Genomic DNA, 8,456 nt, shown 5'->3' with positions numbered 1-8,456 from the left:
CATAGGATGGTATGTATATTGAATGAGCTACCAAAGGAAGTGGCAAGGCTGGTACAATTACATATAAAAGACAGTTGGATAGGTACATGGGCAGGAAAGGTTTAGAGGGATATGGGCCATATAGGTGCAAATGGGACTGGCTTAGATGGGCACCTGGGGCTGCCTGGACCAGTTGGGCCGATTGGCTTATTTCGGTTCTCTATCCAAGTTTCTCTGATATTCGGAGGTGATGTTTCTGGGAGGACAGATGCTTGTTCTATTGGTCTTTTTGGAGAACTGTCAAGGCATTTTGGTGACACATTTAGGGTCACTGTTAGTTTCATCTGTGATATACCATGCCTGACTTTATGTTCCAGTGGAGGGAATGTGGAGGTGCTGGCCTTGGCACAGCAGCAAGACCACAGGGCCGTGAACCTGTGACCCATGTACAACAGGGTCAGCCATGCTCTCTTCCTCTTCTTCAGCACGGTCCCAGGCGGGATCTCAGTGACGCACCAGCTGCACACCGAACTCAGCATGATCCATCTCTGCATGAGCAGCTCCAACCAGGCAGATTTCACGCTGGGCCACCTTTGGACTCTGTCCTGGCCACAGAATCCAACTGTAGTGCAGGCTGTTCCTTGTGCCAGTCTACACATACCGGAGTGCTTCAGAAGGAGGTGTAGGAGCAGCCCACACTCTTTTGCCTTTTACAGTGACAATCAGGACAAGCATTGGGGTTTTGCAGAGTTCATTAGCAACCTGGAGACAGTGGAGTGCCAACTGGTGGTGCTGGATGGAGGTCATGGACACGGTGCCTAAACTTCAATGCCAGGACAACAGGCAACTGCTGAACCCAGGCGCCAAGCATGGACCCAGGGTCTGTTTTCCGGGAGGGAACCCTCATCAGCAAGCTGGTGGAACCACGCAATGGTCACAATGGCAGAGTGGCTGGTTTCCCAGTTCCCATTCTGGGGTGGGCTGAAGAATCCTGGGCTAGTGATTGTTCCTCTTTCCCGGACCTCCCCTCCACACCTCAGCACCAGAGCTGGGGACTTGCTGCCGGCTGCCCATGCCTACCTGGGTGCTTTAATGCCACCTGCCAGCCCCACGTCCCGGCTGCACCTCCCCACAGGGACCAGGCAGCTTGTCAGAGCCCAGGGTGATTCACCCTGGTCCCAGTGCCTACTCAGACCTGGTCCACATCCAGCCACAACACACCAGGGGACTTGCTCCACAATGTCTGTCTGCCTCTATGAATCTGGGTCCAAGATACTGTATGAGACCATAGCCTTCTATAAGTCCACGATGCAGGAGAAGCAACATCCTGCACTCCCCTGGGGAGACCGAGGATGAGTCCGGCACTGCATCTGGAGGTGTCTGTTGTGGCACTACCTGAAATGTATGTGTGAGCATGGAGCAATGATGGTTGCAAGTTGGTGATATACAGTTGGCTAAATAGTTTGTATAACCTGCAAAATATCGCAAGTCTTATTATCTGGAGGTGTAGGCACGGAATCTGGGCACACAAGTGTGACACAAAATACAGCATCTGTGGAGAGAAACAGTTGACATTTGAGGTCAGTGTTCTTTTTGGAAATAGGAACAAACTCAGATGAGATGTCTTCAACCTGAACTCTTAATTGTTTCTCCATCCATTGACACTGTGTTTCCAACATTTTTATTTCAGATTTTCATAAGACCATAAGATATAGGAGCAGAATTAGGCCATTTTGTCTATCACATCTTCTCTGTCAATTTCATCTTGGCTGATCTAATTTTCCTCTCAGCCCTAATCTCCTGCCTTCTTCCCATATCCCTTCATGCCCTGACCAATCATGAATTTATCAATCTTTGCCTTAAATATACATAAAGACTTGGCCTCCACAGCTGCCTGTGGCAAAGAATTCCACAGATTCACCACCCTCTGGCTAAAGAAATTCCTCCTCATCTCCGTTCCGAAAGGACACCCCTCTGTTCTGAGGCTGTGTCCTCTAGTCTTAGACTCTCCCATCATAGAAAACATCCTCTCCACTTCCACCTTATTAAGGCCTTTCACCATTCAATAGGTTTCAATGAGATCACCCCACTCCTTCTGAATTCTACTGAATACAGGCCCAGAGCCATCAAATGCTCTTCATATGACAAGCCATTCAATCTTGTAATCATTTTCGTAAACATCCTTTGAACCCTTTCCAGTTTCAGCACATCCTTTCTAAGATAAGGGGCCCAAACCTGCTCACAATACTCTGTGAGGCCTCACCAGTGCTTTATAAAGTTTCAACATTACATGTTTTCTTTTATATTCTCGTACTCTTGAAATGAATGCTAACATTGCATTTGCCTTCCTCACCACAGACTCAACCTGCAAATTAACCTTTAGGGAATCCTGCAGAAGGACTCCCAAGTCCCTTTGCACCTCATTTTTTTTGTATTTTTTTCTCCATTTAGAAAACGGGCAAACCTTTCATTTTTTCTACCAAAGTGCATGACCATACACTTCCTGACACTGTATTCCATCTGCCATTTCTTTGCCCATTCTTCTAATTTGTCTAAGTCCTTCTGTAGCCTCTCTACTTCCTCAAAAATACCTGCTCCTAGACCTATCTTCATATTATCTGCAAACTTTGCAACAAAGCCATCAATTCCATCATCCAAATCATTGATATATAATGTAAAAAGAATCAGTCCCAACACAGAATCCTGCGGAACCCCACTAGTCACCGGCAGCCAGCCAGAAAAGGCTCCCTTCATTCCCACTCTGCCTCCTGCCAATCAGCCAGTGCTTTATCCATGATAGAATCTTTCCTGTAATACCATGGGCTCATAACTTAAGCAGCTTCATGTGTAGTTTCTTGTCAAAAGCCTTCTGAAAGTCCAAGTACACAACATTAACTGATTCTCCTTTGTCTATCTTGCTTGTTATTTCTTCAAATAATTCCAACAGATTTGTCAGGCAAGATTTTCCCTTGGGAAAACTATGCTGACTACAGCCTATTTTATCAATTGCCTCCAAGTACCCTGAGACCTCATCCTTAATAATCGATTCCAACATCTTCCCAACCACTGAGGTCCGTCAAACTGGCCTGTAGTGTCCTTTCTTCTGCCTCTCTCCCTTCTTGAATAGTGGAGTGATATGTGTAATTTTCCAGTCTTCCAGAACCATTTAGGGATCTGATGATTCTTGAAAGATCATTCAGCAAGATCTTCAGCCACCTCTTTCAGAACCCTGAGGTGTACACCATCTGGTCCAGGTGACTTACCTGCCTTCAGACCTTTCAGTTTCCCAATAACCTTCTATCTAGTTGTGATAACTTCTCACACTTCATGCCCCCGACACCCAGAACTACCACCATATGGCTAGTGTCTTCCACTGTGAAGACTGATGCTCACAACACATTGTGTGGTCTGATGAATGCCTTATAAAGCCTCAGCATTACATCCTTGTTCTCTTGGAATGCACAATGGCATTGCATTTGCCTTCCTTACATTGACTCAGCCACCAAGTTATCCTTTACAGAATCCTGCACAAGAACTCCCAAGTCCTTGGATTCTGAGTTTTCTACTCATTGATAAATGTCTACACCTTTATTCCGTCGACTGAAGTACATGACAATACACCTCCGTACACTGCATTCCACCTGCCATTTTTTGTCCATTCTCCTAATCTAAGTTCTTCTGCAGACACTGCTTCGTCAACATTACTTGCCCCTCCACCTATCCTTATATCGTCCACCATTTTGACCACAAAGCCATCAATTCCATCATCCAGATCATTGACATATGACATGAAAAGAAGCAATCCCAACACTGACTCCTGTGAAACACCATTAGTTACTGGCAGGCAACCAGAAAAAGCCTCCTATATTCCCATTCTTTGCCTCCTGCCAGTCAGCTAATCTTCTTGAGAGGAGGTTTGGGCCCCATACCTAAGAAAAGATGTGTTAGCACTGGAGAGTGTCCAGAGGAGGTTCTCAAGAATGAAAGGTTTAACACGAGGAGTATTTGATGGCTCCGGGCGTGTGCCTGCTAAAGTTTAGAAGAAAGGTTGGGGGGGGGGTGGGGGTGGGAAGAGATCTCATTGAAACCTATTGAATATTTAAAGGGCTGGTTAGAGAATAGATGTGGAGAGGATTGGTGGGGGTGGTCAGTTTCTGAGACCAGAGGGCACAGTCTCAGAATAGGATGCTCCTTCAGAACTGATGAGAGGAATCTGTGGAATTCATCATCACAGATGGCTATGGAGGTCAAGTCACTGGGTATATTTAAAGTAAAGGTTAATAGGTTCTTGATTAGTCCGGGCATCAAAGATCATGGGGTAAAAGCGGGAGAATGGGGTTGAGAGGGATAATAAATCGGTCATAATGGAATGGCAGACCATACTCGGTGGTGAGCCTGTTTCTGGGCTGTATGACTCCATTGCCTTACAGGCAGAGTCTGGGACTTACTGGGTAGTGATGATCACCAAAATTCTTAGTCATAGTCATACTTTATTGATCCCGGGGGGAAATTGGTTTTCGTTACAGTTGCACCATAAATAATAAATAGTAATAGAACCATAAATAGTTAAATAGTAATATATAAATTATGCCAGTAAATTATGAAATAAGTCCAGGACCAGCCTATTGGCTCAGGGTGTCTGACCCTCCAAGGGAGGAGTTGTAAAGTTTGATGGCCACAGGCAGGAATGACTTCCTATGATGCTCTGTGTTGCATCTCGGTGGAATGAGTCTCTGGCTGAATGTACTCCTGTGCCCACCCAGTACATTATGTAGTGGATGGGAGACATTGACCAAGATGGCATGCAACTTAGACAACATCCTCTTTTCAGACACCACCGTGAGAGAGTCCAGTTCCATCCCCACAACATCACTGGCCTTACGAATGAGTTTGTTGTTCTATTGGTGTCTGCTACCCTCAGCCTGCTGCCCCAGCACACAACAGCAAACATGATAGCACTGGCCACCACAGACTCGTAGAACATCCTCAGCATCGTCCGGCAGATGTTAAAGGACCTCAGTCTCCTCAGGAAATAGAGACGCCTCTGTTCCTTCTTGTAGACAGCCTCAGTGTTCTTAGACCAGTCCAGTTTATTGTCAATTGGTACCCCCAGGTATTTGTAATCCTCCACCATGTCCACACTGACCCCCTGGATGGAAACGGGCCACCGGTACCTTAGCTCTTTTCAGGTCTACCACCAGCTCCTTAGTCTTTTTCACATTAAGTTGCAGATAATTCTGCTCACACTACGTGACAAAGTTTCCTACCGTAGCCCTGTACTCAGCCTCATCTCCCTTGCTGATGCATCCAACTATGGCAGAGTCATCAGAAAACTTCCTGAAGATGACAAGACAAGACAGTCCCCTGTGGAGCCGCAGTGCTGCTGATCACTCTGTCGGACACAGTGTTGCAAGCACACGTACTGTGGTCTTCCAGTCAGGTAATCAAGAATGGTGGAACTTGGTCATACAACTGGAAAATAACCCTTTAAGACCTCGCATCCATCAAAATTAGCCAAGTCCTGAAACCTTGGAATGTTATAGTCCATGTTATTTTTCATGGTTTTAACCATTTTTAATTGCTTGCTTCAAATTAGTAATGTTTCTCTGTCTGCATTTTGCTGGCCATAGGAGAAGAGAGGAGCCAGTGTCCAAGCTCTAATCATTGTTCAAATCTTCCAGCTCAGATTGTAGTTAACACAGCTGGCAGCTAGTATGTTACTGGAAGTGATAAAACTGCATTGTCTGGTTTAAGTAACATTATCACCTAACGATGTGTACTTGCGTTTCCCACTGGGTGCTTGGGTTTTATATTTTTGTGTGCAGGCAGATAATTCACTTGTGAACTTGAATGTCAATTTTGGGCTCAGGAAGAGAAATAAAGGTTGAACAATTAGTTTAAGAAGAGCACCAGCAAGAACATGCTTTGCACACTTGCATTTTAAAATCACTAACAACGGTTGAATATCCACATTTGCAATAATTGTTCCTACACTGTGTGCACTGGAGGCGGACAGATAGCAAACTAATAGAAAGATGGTATAAATTCTAGAGGTAAACAGAGATAATTACCAAGGAAATGGTCAATGAGGGAGAATAATTCGATATTGACACTTGCAATAATTGTTTCAGTGAGTGATTAACCATGAGTAACTAACAATTATCAAGTCATGGGTAAGTTGTAATCACCAGGGACAAAAAAACCCACCAACAGCCACCTGCTGGAGACATTCAGTGGGTCAGCAGCAGCTGTGGAGGCAAAAGAATAGTTCTTGCTTCCCTCTGTCTTCACAGAGGCTGCCTGACTTTGAATTCCTTTGGTAGTTTGCAGATGTTGCAATCTGGAGCAAAAGTCTTATGTATTCAGTCTCTGACAAATTTGGTTGCAGTCTTTGGTTGGTCATGCACATTTCTTTGGGTCATCACCACTACCAGCGCAAGTTCTGTAATTATGTTTGCTTTTCTTGTGAATGCTGCTTATGAGCCTGTAATGCTGCTGCAATTTTGCATTGCACTGGTGCCTACTTGTACATCTGTCATTTTTTACTTGCGAATTTATTCCATCATAACCTCAGAACCACAACACAGCCTGTCTTATTTACCATCACCGAGGATAAACGCTGGTTTATTGCAGAAAGGTACACCAGGAGCAGGTATGGGTGTTGCTAGAAGGAAAGGTGGTCTTGGGTAGAGCTACATAGCAACAGCTCATAGATTAGGCTAGGTGCTCCCCCTAACAATGGATCAAATCCCTGCTCTGTTGTTTGATAAGTTGAACATCAGTAAAGTTCATAGGAATCACTCTAAAATGTTTGCTTCCTTGAATGTGGATCATGCTGGCTCCCAGGTACCAATCCTATTTGTCATATTCATTTTCTCCTTTGTTGTCTCCCTTATATGCATATATCAGTATTTTTACCACTATATGTACAAACGGTCAAGTTAAAGCAACCAAGTAACCCACCAGCACAAATTCAGGATGTAGGAGGAAACCAGACATCTAGCACATGCTGGCGTGGTGGAAGTGTTTTCAAACTGCACCAACAGACTTGGGCTCAGATTCAAAGCCAGTCAGCTCGAGCCATGAGACATTTGTACTACTGTGCCGAAGGTTACAATCCTAATATTCTACCTACTAACTGTGGTTCAAAAAGGTGATTCACTAACGGATGCAACTTGCTAGATTTAATGCATCAAAAAGTGCTAATACAGATTTCATCATGGCTTCTGTAACACGCCACCTACTAGCATTTGCCATTTTGAAATATCCAACTAGCTTTCGGTTTAAAAAGCACCCAGAATTGGGGAAAGTAGTTTGACTATTTCCTCTAGCATATCTTAAACGTCCACTTATAAGGGCAGTGTATTGATTGGGTGGACGATTTTAGTAAATAGACAAATGACAACTTATCAAATGAGGACTGCAATAGGCAGAATATCAACAACACGTGTTGGTGCGTCACAAAGAAAAAATCCCTGGTCTCATAGATTAGGAAGTACAATCAGGTGGAAACAAGCAGCAATGCAGCCCAGCTCAAATGGATTACATTGCTAAACCGTAGTCAAAGTGAAGCGATCGAGTCCATGCCACCAAACACCCATTTATTCTCCCTACATTCAATCAACTACCCCCCCCCCCCCAAGTCCACCACTCACTTACACACTTGGGACAATTTGTAGCAGCACAGCAGCCCAGCACAACACATGTATTTAGGATATGAAAGGCAACTGGATCACCCAGAGGAAACTCATGTGGTCAGAGGGAAAACATGGAAGTGATCCACAATCCCACTCATCCCCTTCTCTCACTTTGTCCAAGGATGAGTAATCCATCATCACTCAACTCTATAAAAGGCATAAAAATACCTTTCCACACCTCTAAGATTGAATACTACTTCTCAACAATTTCCTTATTTCCAACTGCTCTCCAGTGAAAAGCTCCCTAACACCTGGGATTTGAACGATTATACACCAGAACAGTTATGGTAGATGACAAACACAGGAGTTTACCACCAGACTGAGCTGGAAAACATCAAATCATGTCCTTCAAGCTGAAGGGAGAACTTTGCCAGTGATTCTGTTTTGTTCTGATGCCTTTGAATCTGCTTATGAACACCTGATTTATTTTTATTTATAGCTCATAGGAACTTGGCTTGTGACTGCACTTATGAGCTGTATACTGTTTGGATTGTGAACAATTCAGAGGAACCAAACCCTGCCATAACCGGGGGAAGGGTTCTGTAAAATATTAATTATGACCCTTGTTGCTGTCTCTCAGCTGACTGAGGATAGCTAGGTGTTGTTGAGAGTGTTATAGCAGTTTTCTGGGTACCTTAGGCAGAATTCCTCCTCACTGAAAACAAATTAGCTGACCAATCATGCGAGTATCAACATTTCTTCCTTAAATACGCATGGGTGGAAACCTACCCACCTTGAAGTAGTTGTTGCAAATAAAGTCAGAAACAGCAGGTGGCCCAT

The 8,456-nt window shown here is 44.4% G+C and overlaps 1 pseudogene; it reads left to right on the top strand.

Annotated features, from left to right (window-relative positions):
• Positions 1–423: 423 nt before the first annotated feature.
• Positions 424–1,270, top strand: LOC134345971 (sialidase-4-like; annotated as a pseudogene).
• Positions 1,271–8,456: the final 7,186 nt, after the last annotated feature.

The sequence above is a fragment of the Mobula hypostoma genome, chromosome 4, assembly GCF_963921235.1.
Source record: "Mobula hypostoma chromosome 4, sMobHyp1.1, whole genome shotgun sequence".
Lineage (NCBI taxonomy): Eukaryota > Metazoa > Chordata > Chondrichthyes > Myliobatiformes > Myliobatidae > Mobula > Mobula hypostoma.
This window is presented reverse-complemented; position numbering and strand designations above follow the sequence as displayed.